The 14,307-nt window shown below is 42.8% G+C and overlaps 1 pseudogene; it reads left to right on the forward strand.

Moving 5' to 3' along the window:
* The first annotated feature begins 261 nt into the window (after window positions 1–261).
* LOC125964128 (uncharacterized) lies at window positions 262–367 on the forward strand (annotated as a pseudogene).
* Window positions 368–14,307: the final 13,940 nt, after the last annotated feature.

Genomic DNA, 14,307 nt, shown 5'->3' on the forward strand with positions numbered 1-14,307 from the left:
GTATAGCAAGAGACGCCTTTGCAAAAGTTACTGTTGGTCCCAGAAGACTCTCACTTAGCTGTGTGACCCTGGGCAAGTCACTTCACCTAAATCTCTGAATTATAGGGCTGTGCTGATGATTTAAAAGTGACTGAGCATGGTGGACACTCGGAAATCCTGGGTTCTCAATAAAGCCACTGCCCTGCTCTTTGGTCCTTTGGAATTACTATATTAGTAAAATTTATACTTGACAGTAATTTTAGCTTAAAGTTTATTTTGTCTATTTCATCTCAGCCTTTTGGCTAAGATCAAGTGTAGTATCTGTTCTTGTCAATTTAAATAGCAAGAGAAAAGAAAGGAAAATAACAGGCATGCCCCCACACTCTTCAGACAATAGGAGCCTCTTAACCTGTTCCTTTGTCCAGAGACACAGGCCATTTCTCAGTGAAGGCCTCTGCCATCACTGAGGTTGCAGGGGAGATGTGGTAACTGGGGAGAAAAAGACCAATGGGGATGACCCCCTCACTCCTCAACATCCAAGCCCCCCACTTTCTCACTTGTCTGGCTAGAAATAAAAGGTTGATCCCATGGTTTTAACTTTCAGCTGCTGCTGGACTTTGCGTGCCTTGCGTAAGCTGGGAGACAGAGGCAGGAAAAAAACCCACCATAATCACCCTGTTACGGGCTGTTATTCAACTGTGGACTTCCAGGCCCCATCTGCCTGTTAGCGTTCACTTCTTAGAGTTTCAAGTGCATGCTGTTTGTCCTCTATCTTGCCCCATGCGGCTCTCAAGCCCTCGTAATATGACCACATTTCTCGTGCCACATGTAAAGATTCTAACATTTTGCAGATACTGAATTAAAAATCTATTATTTATATTGACTTCACCATTTTCATTTTCCTGGTGTGTTCATTAGAAAATTCAAAATTACATATGTGCCTGGCATTATGTATTTTTTGGTGAGCAGTGATCCAGAGGATGGAAATGTATGCCTCCTTCGACTCCTTAAACTTAACCCCACTCTGGGGCAATGTCCCAGCCAGGCAGAAACTGCAGTGTGTCTTGGAGAAGGTCTTTTGCATTGAGATAGTAGGATGCTCTTTTAGCTTCAAGAACTTGGATGTTGTGGAGTTTAACCTGGTATAAGTTCAAATTAGAGTGTTTTAATTTTAGGATGTTAAAGGTAATCCCCATGGTAAACACAAAGAAAATAGCTATAGAATATTCCCGAAAGGAAGTGAGAAAGTAATTTAAATATTTTATTGTAAGAAATCAGCTAAACACAACGAAAGATAGGAATGCAGGAAATGAGGGGCAAAAAAGCTTTGGGCAGATGGAAAAGAAACAGCACAATAGCAGAAATGTCTTTTTTTTGTCAGCAATTACTTTAAATGTAAATGCATTAAACTCTCCAATCAAAATACAGAGATTGGCAGAATAGGTAAAAACATATGATCCAACTATATGCTGTCTACAAGAGACTTACTTGAGATCAAAAGACTCAAGCAGGTTGAAAGTTAAAGGATAGACAAGGGAATTCCAAACTCAGTGAGAAAACTCAAATAGTAAACAAGAGAGCAGGAGTGTCTATACCAATATCAGACAAAATAGACTTTGAATTTAAAATGGATCAAAGAGTTAAATATAAGAGCTAAACTATACAAATTTCTGAAGAAAAAAAGGGATAAATCTTCATGGTCTTGGATTTGGCAATGAACTCTTAAATATGATAGCAAAAGCACAGGCAACAAAAGGAAAAAGAAATTGGACTTTATCAAAATTAAAATCCTTTGTGTTTCAAAGAACACCATCAAGAAAGACATAATACAACCTTCAGAATGAAGGAAAATGTTTGCAAGTCATATATCAGATAAAGCCTAGTATTCAGAATATGTAAAGAACACTGGCAACTCAACAATAAAATGTCAAATAACCAAATTTTAAAAATGAGAAAAAGAATCTGCATAGATACTGCTCCAAAGAAGAGACACAAATTGCCAATAAGCACATGAAAACATGTCCAAAATTATTAGTCAAAATTATGCAAACTGAAACCACAGTGAGATACCACTTCATACCCACTATTGTGCCATATAATTTTTTTAAAAACAAGGGTTGGCAATGATGTGGGGAAAGTGGCACTTTCAAGCATTGCTGGTGCAAATATGAAAAAGAAAATAGTTTGGCCGTTCCTCAAAAAGTTCAACACAGAGATACAATATGGCCCAGGAACTCCACTCCCAGGTATATGTCCAGGAGAAATAAACATATGTTCACACAAAACCTTGTACATGAGTGTTATATTGTCGTATCATTATTCATAATAGTCAAAAAGTGGAAACAACCCAACTATTCGCCAACTGAGGAATGGAAAACTAAAATGTGTTATATCCATACAATGAATATTATTCAGCCATTAAAAGGGTGAAGGACAGATACATGCTACAACCTGGATGCACCTTGAATACATTTTGCTTACTGCAAAAGTCAGACACAGAAGTCCGCACATTGTGTGGTTCTATTCATATGAAAGGTCCAGCATAGGAAAATCAATAGAGACAGAAAGACCCAGGGCTGGGGTGAAAGGGGAGGACAGAATGAGAATGACTGATACTAGGTATGAGGTTTCTCTTGGGGATGATGAAAATGTACTGGAATTAGAGATGTTCATTGCAAAACCTGAGTACACTAAAAGCAGCCAAATCACACAGTTAAAAAAAAATGTGAATTGATGGAATGTGAATTATATCTCAATCAAAGATAATATGACAACATTTTTATAGTCATTACTCTTGATCAGTTTCAGGATGGAATTCCCACAGTGACTTCAATGGAGTGGCTTGTATGGGATGATATTTGAGGCTCAACCCTTTGGGACTAGATGTTCATTTTGAGCTGTTGAATGACGGTGAGGGCCAGCCAGTATATTTTCTTCACGGAGGATCAATCCCCATATGTATCCTTGGTTTGAATCCTTGTCTTTTTCTCTTCATATTCCTGAAACAAGTTCCTAGGAAATACATTCACAATAGAGGTGTTGACATCTTCCTGGCAAAAGTCTTAACTTATTCACAGGTGAAACTTCAGATCTCCTTATTACTAGCTGCCCGGGGAGTCCCCTGAATCAAAGTAGGGCTTATGAAGATGGACCTTGCATTTGAGTGTGCACTTAAAATACCCAACAGGCTCATTACATGGGGAAGATAACTTTATTTACATGAGACAGGTACAAAGTCAGCACAACACAATGAAGGATAGTATGGGTGCTGGTGCCTGATGGCCTGAAATCAAATCCTATTTGAACGTCACGTGTACCTGGGAAGGTTAGTAACTTAGCCCTTCTGTTTCTCAGTTCCCTGGCCAGTGATATGGAAATATTAGTGGGACCTGCTTATTTGTATTATGTTCTGAGGCTAAAAATTAGTAAATACAAAGCCTGAAGAAAAATGATGGGTACTTCATAAGTGCTACCTACATAAATGTTCAAGTATTAAATGCCTGGAAGAATAAGTAGGTTGTCTCCAGAAAGGGCACCTAGGAGGCTACAAACAGGAGGATAGAGCCTACTTTTTCACATTGATGACATGAGTAAGACGTTTTAGAGCTCATGGAAAGAATATTATTTCTTGTGATGCACTGTGGGGTGGGCAGAGTAGGGGCTGTGACCCATATTTTATGGTTCAGGGCACTGAAATTTAGACAGATTGAGTAACTTGCCCAGAGTCACAACACTGATGAGTGATGGGTCTGAGGCAGGGGAGGGATAGAGATTCCTGAACACATGGACATGAGATCATGCCCTGGATACACAAACCAAGAGCTCTCCTCGCTCCCTTTCCCACATCCTCCTGCCCCAAGGATGCTGCAGGGAGACAGCTGGCACTCAGAGGAGGTGCCTGGCCCAAGAGAATGGCTCAAATCTGGACCCACCTCCTGGCTCTACGTTTCAATCCCTGACCCCAAATACAATGTCTTTCCCCCAAATGCAGACCCCCTGATGGACCGGGGTATCCAAATATGTGTGCATCTCCCCTCCCTTCCCCCTCAGCACTTGATTCTAGCAGCTGATTTGCAGTGAGATTTCCTGGTGGTCAGGTGACCACCCTGAATGACCAGTAGTCTACTTGACTCCCTAACTGACTCAAAACCCAGGACAGTCCAAACCAACTGCCCACATGACAGTTGCACAGAGAATTAGCATCATCTTCAACTGATCAAACCTGGATGATGAGCAGTTAATATTCATTAGCTGGGAACAGGGTCTACTGGGCTGGTGTTTTGGTGGCTTAACAGATGAAGTTTACAGGCCCCCAGGGTCTCACTGACTAGAAACTGACCAATCGTCTGAGCAGCTTGGACTAAGGCCTGGCTAAGAGCGGGCAGTGGCTGCACGGGCTCTGAGTGGGCACCTTCCCTGCCCAATCCTCCCTCAGCCAGATCCAGGCTCTGCTGTACAAACTACAGCCATTCTCCTGAATCTACTTGCTGGTATTATTTCCACGGTACCTTCAATGGAGTGGTTAGTGGGGGTGCTATTTGTGTCCCTACCCTGTTGTTTGGCCAGATGCTGATTCTGATGTGCCTGAACCACCGCTGCGGATGGCCAGCAGATTATCTTGATCGCAGATGATATTCTTGTGCATCCTGTGTTTGACTCCTTTATAATCTTCCTTTTCTTCTTGGTAGCCGAGTCATGATCCAGGAAAACACAACAAAAACTGAGAGAACTATTGATATGTTGCTGGGAGAAGACCATGCAGAGGTGTCAATTCATTCCCAGGTCACACGTCTCTTCTCTTTGTTCACCAGCCTCCTAGGGGAGTCTAGGGGAGTCAAGTGAATCGAAGCTGGGCTGAGAAGAGGGTGTTGCAATGTGGTGTGCACTTAAAATAGCCAGCAGGCTGACTGCATGGGGACATGACTTTATTTAGTGAGATAATACAGAAAGGGAGCACAGCACAGTGACCGACAGAGTGGGGCTGGTGCCTGATGGTCTGGATTCAAATCATACCAGAAGCCACATGAACCTGGGAAAGTTATGCAGACCCTCTGTCCTCGGTTCCTTGTTCTGTGATAATGGAAATGTCAATAGGGCCCACTTATTAGTATTACATGATGAAGCTTAATACAGCAAATCAGGTAGACCCTGATGAAAAATGATGGTTACTTCATAAGTGCTACCTAAGTGTTCAAATATTAAATGTCTGGAAGAATAAGCAAGAAATGTGGTAGTGCTGCCTCCAGAGAGGGGACCTGGATGCCACAGGGCAGGGGAGTGGGGAAGGTTATGGGTGTGATGCTTTAGAGCTTGTGAAGAGTATCTGTCATCATCTCCTGGGATCCCCACATCAGCCCCGTGGGGAACTCATGGCAGGTGCTGTGAACCATATTTTATGGTACATGGCACTAAAATGTTGAGATTGTAAGTGACTTTCCCGGAGTCGCAAAGCTGATGACAGATGGATGTGGGACAGGAATGTAGTTGGTTCCCTGGGACAGAAATCCCTGAACCCCTGAATCTTCTAGATGGTGCTCTGGACCCCTGAGCCCAGGGCTCCCCTCCCTCCATCCCCCCAATCCTCCTGCCTGCCCCATGGTTGCTCCAAGGACAGGAGGGGTCTGAGCCAACAGGAGGGCCCATGCCTGACCTGCTGCCCCCCTTACATGTTGATCCCTGACCCCACAGCTCTTAAATATCCCTGAAAGAAGGTCCCTTGAAGGATCAGGGGGTCCCATCTACGTCCCTCCTCCCTCAGCGTCTTCACACACTGGGTGAGCCTCCTGGTGGTCTGAGCAGTGGTCGGCTTGTCCCCACGTGGCTCAGAGCCCTGGTCTCTCCAAGCCAGTTGCCCACATGGCACGTCTCTAACAAATTAGCTTGGTCTTCAACAACCAGCCCTGGATGCACAGGTAGTGCTGATTAATGAGGACAGTGGCCTGCTGGGCTGTGCTTAGTGGTTTAGTGGGTGAAGCTGGCGTGCCCCACTGTCGCCTGACTATTGATGTGAGCAACTGTCTGAGTAGCCTGGGCTACGGCCTGGCTGGGGAGGGGCCGTGGCTGCACTGGCTCTGAGGGCGCACCTTCCCTGCTCATCCTTCCTCATCAAAATCCAGCCCCTACAAACTCCTCATCCATCCCTAGACCCTGCAGTGGCACAGGAGAGAGGCCCATGCCCTTCTAGAGGGACCCCTCCATAGCCACAGCCTAGAGACCCCATCCCAGGACTGTCTCTGAGGATGACCCAGGCCCTCCTAATCTCTGTCACCAAATGTTCATTCCACTAACCCGATGCCATTGTCCCTTCTCTCCACGTTCCCAGGCAGCACCCAAACACCCAGTGATCCTGTCCACATCAACCATTGGAAATACCGCCACGAAATCCTAGTTTCCTTCCTTTCTGAAAACCTCTAGATTTAGACTGCTAATATTTGCTTTTGGATTTTGACATCAACGTTCAGAAGTCTTTAGCCTGTAATTTCTCCTGTCCTTTAATATCTGCTGCGGGTATGACATCAGTATTCTCCTGGTCCGATGAAAGCAGTGTGGGTGTGTTCCCTCTGTATCTGTTCTCTGGAAGAGTGTGTAGGAGATGGGCATCGTTTCTGTCTTAAATGTTTGGTAGAAATCAGAGGAAGCCACCGGGCCCTGAAGTTTGTTTTGTGGGGAAATTTTTTTGCCATCTCTTTCTAATTGAAGTTTACTTGGTGTATTGTACAGGGCACAGATCTTAAGTGTAGAGCTTTATGGTTTCTTGTAAATATAAACACATCTGTTACCAACACCCAGTTCAATATACAGGACGTCCCCAGCCCCCTGTAGAAGGGGAGAAGAATAAGTGCTAACTTATTCGGTTATAAGAATGAAATCAGTTACTCCATGTATATTCCAAGTGCAGTGATTTACACACAAATAACTCAAAATGAGTGTGGCAGCACAATCAGAAAGTAGTGGAGGGTGCTGGAGGGCTGGGAGAATCCAGTCCCTTTGGGATTTCCGCTGTGGAGGTCGGGCCAGAGTAAGGAAGCTGAGAGGAGCTTCTCAGAAGCATCTGGGCTTTCACAGAGGGAAAAACTACTGCTCCCCAGAGTGCAGCGCCCATTGTAATTCACTGAGCCCTCCCTTTGCGGAGGGTGCTTTTCTATACTTGTGTGTTATCTTACATAGAAATGTTTAAAAAAAAAACCGAGGAGGAGATCAATTTTGCTTGATGTAACAGCCTTTCACTGTTAAAAGTAAGACATGTATCTAAAATTTATGCTAAATCTGTACAGCTCCGACAGGAAGTAACCGGCACTCACTAGCTGACTCAGGAGCGGAGGGGGAGCAGAGAGGCGGCCCTCCTTCCTTGGCCTCGTGTCTCCTTTAAGCTGCCAGACGCTGCACAAGCTCCATCCCCTCTGAGTCTCAGGCTGAGGCCTCCAGGTCACAGTCCTCACAGGTGTCAGACCAGAACCTGCCACACAAAGGCAGGGACTGGAGTCAGTGGGGAGGTGGGCTCCCTGGGGTCGGTGTGTGGGACCCAGGGGGCTACTCAGACCCTGCAAGTGACTTTGGGCCCTGACATCCCCAGGGCTCACATCCCCAGGGCACTGGGGCCTGTTTGCTGCTCTTTGCCAAGTGTGTTCTGGTAGCAGAGAGACCTGTCCTACAGGGGCGATTTAACCTGGGCATTTGGCCGGGCGGCGTTCAAGTGACTGGTCCCCTGAACAGTGAAAGTGATGCAGAGGAAAGGGGAGGCTCTGGGGCTCCAGGGTGAAAAGTGTGGGTCCCTCCCACCTGGGCGCTGTGAGGAGTGGGAGGTCTGATGACACAGGTGGGAGTAGTGACCCTGTCCCTCCAGCCCACACGCAACACGGCCCATCATGAGACCAGCACAGTGGAAGTGGGCAGAGAACTGCAATGTTCCCTTTTCCCCTAATAATCATTTTTCTTTCTTTAACACCCCAGCCAAACTTGCCTGTGCTTTTTAATTTTAAAATATCCTGATGCTGTGGTCATAGAATCATAAATTCTATAGCTTTGCTGTATCCCAACATGAAAAGTTTGTAGAAGACACTGCTTTTCAGCGTGTAATAAAACCAGATGTATTTGTTATCTAATTTTAAGGTCATAATTAATTTGGAAACCTGGCCCTTTAACTCATCCTAAATTAGCATTGCTTTGAATTGCCTTCATTTTGTGTGTGTGTTGTATTCAATTTTTACACATCTATGGAAAATCTATAGAACCTCAGGTTGAGAAATGGTGCCATGAGGTGACCCAGGCCCTTCAGTGGGGCTCCACAGAGGCTGCGGGGTCCCCAGGGGGTGGGCAAATCCCAGCCAGGTGTGGATCCTGCAGTGTCCCCTACCGGATGCCAGGGCTACCACGTGCCCACAGGGATGCAGCAACGCTGGGCCAGGTGAGCTGTCTGCTTGCGTGAGAAGAAGCCCCGGTGCCTCTGTCCTCCTCACCCTTTCCCCAGGACGCCTGAACTGGGGGGTACCAGGGCCACTCCAGATATCTCACCACACCTGGTGATTTACTGGGGATGTTGCCTGCTGACCTTGGCGGGTTGGGAGGGCAAGGCTGGGTCCTGCAGAGGGAGATGTTGAACCTCACCAGGGACACTCTTTACAAAGAACACAATGTGAACAACACCTCCAGGAGTGATGTATGTGGTGACCCCACAGACGCCTTCAGCCCCCCATCTAAACATAAGAGCCTGGCATCTTCAGGGGTTCTATGGAACGGGGACTCTTCCCTGGTGAGATGCACTCAGGTCATCCTCCAGTTGCCTGCGCAGATTACCACCATTCTCTTCTCTCCACCTTTTTGTTCACATGCAGTGGTGACCACCTCCGTGCTCTTCTCTGGCTTTTGGGTTTTCCTGAAGCGCAAAAAAAAAAAAAAAAAAGTCAGGGATGGCAAGGGAAGCACATACACTTATTTGCCTTCTGCTCTTCTTCCTACCCTCTCCACACTCACATTTCCTCTTCTTGTTCTTCCTCATCCTTTTACTTCATCCCTTCTCTTGAATCCAGGAGAAAAGAATTTCTTTCTTTTTTTTAATTGGATGAGTCAGTCTTCTTTTACTTATTTATTTATTTTTAACGTCCTTATTGGAGTATAATTGCTTTACAATGGTGTGTTAGTTTCTGCTATATAACAAAGTGGATCAGCTATACATATACATACATCTCCATAACCCCTCCCTCTTTTGTCTCCCTCCCACCCTCCCTATCCCACCCATCCCGGTGGTCACAAAGCACCGAGCTGATCTCCCTGTGCTAAGCGGCTGCTTCCCACTAGCTATTTTATGTTTGGTAGTGTATATCTGTCCATGCCACTCTCTCACTTTGTCACAGCTTAACCTTCCCCCTACCCATATCCTCAAACCCATACCGTTTTTATGCTAAGTTATATTCTACATGTAGCTGGAAAAATGTTAAAAAGATTTTTAAAGAACTGCGCATCTATTTTTGAAGCTGATTTGGCTGTTCAAGGCTTGCTAGCACTTTATCCATCTCAGTACTATTTCACTTAGTAAACAGATGCAGTTGCCATAATTGCTGCATATGTGTCTGTGTTCCCTTCTAGGCTATATGTTTTTGAAGTTAGAAACTATATTTATATCACAGCCCCTATGTATAGCACAATATCCATTGTTAATTCAGATTGTGCTTTAAGATATGAGAGAAAATTTAACACTTTTATTATAGTCATAAACATCTAGCAAACCAACCAGAAAATAAAAACTAATTTTCAATTGGTTGGCCGAGAACAAAAAAGAGAGGAATACCTAGTGCAAAACCATATCTCTACTAACTACTGTTGGATTTAGAGCACACACACGCTAAACTTATTTTAAAATATCTTCTCATCAAAGATTTGAGGTTGGACCTGAAAAAATTATATCAGATGTGAAAATAATTATGTGGTCTGACCAGCGTGGATCACACAAAGTAAGTGTATACTATGTATAAAGTAGATAAACTACGAGGTCCTGCTGTATAGCACAGGCAACTATATTCAATACCTTGTAATAACCTATAAAGGAAACGGATCTGAAAAAGAAATATATATATCTGAATCTCTTGGCTGTACACCTGAAACACAACATTGTCAATCAACTATACTTCAAGTAAAACAAAACAAAACAAAACAAAGTAAGTGTAAAGGGAAGTATAGTTTTATAAATTCACCTCTGATATCCAATGGACCAACTGAAAGAAAACAGAAAGTACAACTTTCTAGGAGACAGGACATGGCCAGCAAACAAGGCCATTACCCTCGGTAACGGTCATACCTGCCAAAAAATATACAGACTAGCTTGCATTCATGAATACATAGGAATTCTTCATTTATCTGGCATTGTTAGGCAATGAGGTATTGTATGTTAGGAGAAGCTTTTTTAAATGACAAATTGAAGAGGAGTTATTTTAACCTTCACTCGGTAATTTTTTCTAAAATTAAGAAATGTATCCACTGGTGTATCTAATGTTTCCGTGATAACTCGGGGTCATCAGTTCAATCAACGTTTGCATGAATAATGCAAATGGAAACAAGACAGGCATGCTTACTGAAACTGAAAATGACATGGCACTGGCTGGAATAACTGATGAGAGAGCAAGAAAAAAGCAAAAATGAAAACAAACCGTGATCAAGAAACAATCAGTCAAGTTCTGACTTTCTGTACTTAGTTTCAAAACGAGATACCACAAATCCTAGCGAGAGACTCCAGCATCATTAGCTGTCTTTCTCCTTTGTTTCCTTTCCTTTTCCTTCTATCCTAGACTGTTCCAGGCAGTGCTTATAGCTGCTTGCAAGACAAATTCTAATACTTGCTTTCTCTCACACAAACTTCACAATATGTCCATGTGATAAATAGTGTGGAGGTAAAAGACAATTCATCACAGGGACATCTCCTATGAAAATAAAATTAGAAACTAGCTTCTAAACATGCAGAGAGAAGGGCGTGGTGTCAGGCACTAATTCCCTTGGGAATTCCTCTCCATTTCTAATAGACATTCTTCTTTACCAAGATCCCTTTTTATTGGTGTCCTATTCCAGACTGCTCCACTCCGCCCATCCTCATCCTGTAAAATACATTCACACTCTTTTGTGACCCTACTTATTTGCCCATTAGATAATCAATCATAAAACTGTCGGAATTAAATACAGAGTGAAATTAAAATACTGGAGTCACTTGGAGGGTTTAAGCAGCTCCAGCAGAAAATACTGGGCATGGATTTAAAAGAGGCTGCGTGGGACTTGCTCTTGTCCAAGTTCTTTCTCAAGAAGTATCTGAAATAAGCCTAAATTCAGAGTTAATTAGATTGGCCTGCTTTCTCAGGTGGACTGGAATTCATTGCTCTTTCCCCTCAACTCCCTGATGTCAGTGGCACTTTCCGGAGAGGAGGTGGACTTCTCTGCCTACTGCAGAAGCTCAGTTCTCCCCGGGCCCACTCCCTGTCTGAATCCCACACTTGAGGCCAGATGCCAGCCTTCCCAGAACATTCGTGGCCTCATTTCAGTTTCTGACCTGCTCAGATTGAGTCCCTGTAGACTCTTCCTCAGCTTGAAACCTGATCTTCCACCCCTTCCCTGACCTTGATGGTTACCTTCCTACTTTAGGCCTCAGGTGCTTTAGCTATAAATTGATATAGTTGCCCTTAATTCTAAAGTCTTCTTTCTAAAGCTCTACAATGTGTGGCTCCTTGAAAATGCTTCTCTTTGCTGGTTTTAATTTTGTAGAGAATTAAAACCACAGCTACTCTAAAAGACAGTAAGTTGCATTGGATAAGGAAAGTGTGCTTCTGTAGTTAGATTAACAGGGATGGAAGACGACTTAGTATGTTTTAAGATACTCATGATCCGTTCTCGTGAGAGTCGGGGGAAGAAGGGGAAGAGAGTTAATAAAATACCAAACGATTGTGACAAATTAAGTTCACCAAGATGTGGCTGATTAGTTACTACTTGAATAAGCCACACAAATCCAATTCAAGTTGTCCTTTATTTTTCTAAGAAGGATCCCAGTGAACTGAGTCCCATGTTCAGTGACTCCACCTTCAATGGCTTAGTCTTTAAAAACGGTTATGTTGCTGGAAGAAGAAATATTGCCCATCAGTCCTAATTGATGTTTAGCTATCATGCCCATTTCAAATAAATTTATAACATTGCCTGATCTCAGTGTAATACATTCCAAAGGGGCAAAGAGCACGTGAAAAGTTATGGAGTCTCCATCTTCTACACTGAAGTGTGCAATAAATTACATATTATTTGGCCATGAAATTCACAAGCCATAGAAACCACGCCATTACCATTATACAGTGGTAAACAGCAGGTAATGAGAACGATATAAAACAAAACAGACTGTGTATGGTGGCACTGCTGCCAATAAAACAATCATTAAATGCATTCATACGCATCTACGCTAGGTAACCTCTTTAGGGCAATTGCTATGAGTTCTACATACCTGTCAGGATACTATATATAGCCCACTTTCTATGGCCTTTATTCAAAGACGCTGAGAAAGGGTTACTCTGGGTAAATCCAAACCTTTTCTCAATATAGAATTTGGTCAACATGCGTTCTGAACAGCAAAATTTCACAGTGCTTTCAATTTTCCTACACTAATTGCCACCTCAGCAAATGCAGGATTAAGTATAATGGATTATAAGAAGTTAGAAAGGAAAGATGGAAGAAAAGAACAAAGGTAGAAAAAAGGTGGGCATGGAGTACTTCAACATTTACGTAGAGTGGACCTAAAACTAAACTGAGGTTTCCCTGAACTATTAGCATACGCTATAGAAACTTAAATGAAAAAATAAAAAAAACCAGCAAGGGAAACTCAAAGATTCTTTGTTTCTTCACTTTAATGCATATACACGTCCACCTTTAACAATCTATATGCTTATATCCAATAAGAGAGCATTGTTTTGCAAGGCTATTAGGGTTCTATCAGCATGTAAAGGTCGGACAACTCAACTTTAGCAGAGTCAGCCTTCAGGTGAATAATTGCTTCCTTCAGGTTGTGAGCATTTGATTTTTCCAGAAATGTTTCCCAAAAAATGAAAATTAAAAGAAGGGTCCTAGGACAGCGTCCTTTAGAAGGTTTATAGTATCAAGGTTTTTGGAGGAAGAGTATCCTTGTCGATTACCAACACAATGATTCCAAGCAGGTCAATTTATGCTGAGAATATTATATAACAGAACCCACTTCACCTCCATTATACTGACAATGATCTTCCTTACTTCAACCTTGTGCTTCTTAGTAAAGTTGAAAATACGGAGCCAAGAACAGACAGTGACAATGCCAGAGACTCAGATGTACCTATAGGTGCCTTCAGACAACATCAGCCACCCAGGCCAAAGTCCTGGTTTAAAACATCCCAACATGAATGAATCTCAAAAACCATATGCTGAGCAAGTGAAGCCAGATCAAAAGGGCACCTACTGTATTATTCAACTTACATGAAATTGTAAACTGGGCAAAAGTCATCTCTAAAGATAAAAAACAGATCCGTGGTTGCCTTGGGGTGGGAGATGGGGATACTTTTGCAAAAGCCTGGAGGAAACTTTCTAGGGTTTTAGAATTGTTATCTATGGGGGTGGTAGTTAAACAAATGTATACATTAATTAAAAGTCACTGAACCGTTGACTAAAAATGTCTGCATTTTATTGTATGTAAATGATACCTTAATAAGGTTGATTACAAAATGAACCAAAACCAAAACAAAGCAGAAGAAAAACCTCTCAAGACCTCAAAGAAAATACACTGTTTTCTTCCAGGGTACCAGACTGGAAATGAGGCATTGGTCTGTTCTACCCTCAGATTATCCCTAGGATTATCTAGTCTATTTTAAAGCACTAGAGTCCCCTATCAGGAAAACCCACCCCATGTTTAATTACTTTGATTTCTTCTCTGCCTCTTCTCCCAAGACAGTGAAGCCATTCACGGAAGAAAAGCCAGCTTTTGCCATATTTGCATCATCATATATTCTTTCCAAAGCTATTATTTATGTAATAAAATTTCGCTACACTTTGTAAAAATCTAGACTTTTGGGCCTTACAAATCTTAACAGTTAACCTATTGCCTCCACTGGAATTTGGAAAAAAATTATTTTGAAAATGAATAGCTGAGACTTGACATTTTTTGTGTGTGTGATTTTCTCTTCCCCTAAGAGAGAAGTGAGTAGGAATGAGAAACACATACATAAAGAAAAAAAAATTATCTTGCTGCCTTTGCATGGTTATAATTTATAGGAGGCCCTTTTCAACAATAATCTATTATCAGAATCAATAAAATATAATCTCCATGAAGGCCAGGCCAGGATATTTGTC

This window comes from Orcinus orca, chromosome 3 (assembly GCF_937001465.1).
Source record: "Orcinus orca chromosome 3, mOrcOrc1.1, whole genome shotgun sequence".
In the NCBI taxonomy this organism is placed as follows: domain Eukaryota; kingdom Metazoa; phylum Chordata; class Mammalia; order Artiodactyla; family Delphinidae; genus Orcinus; species Orcinus orca.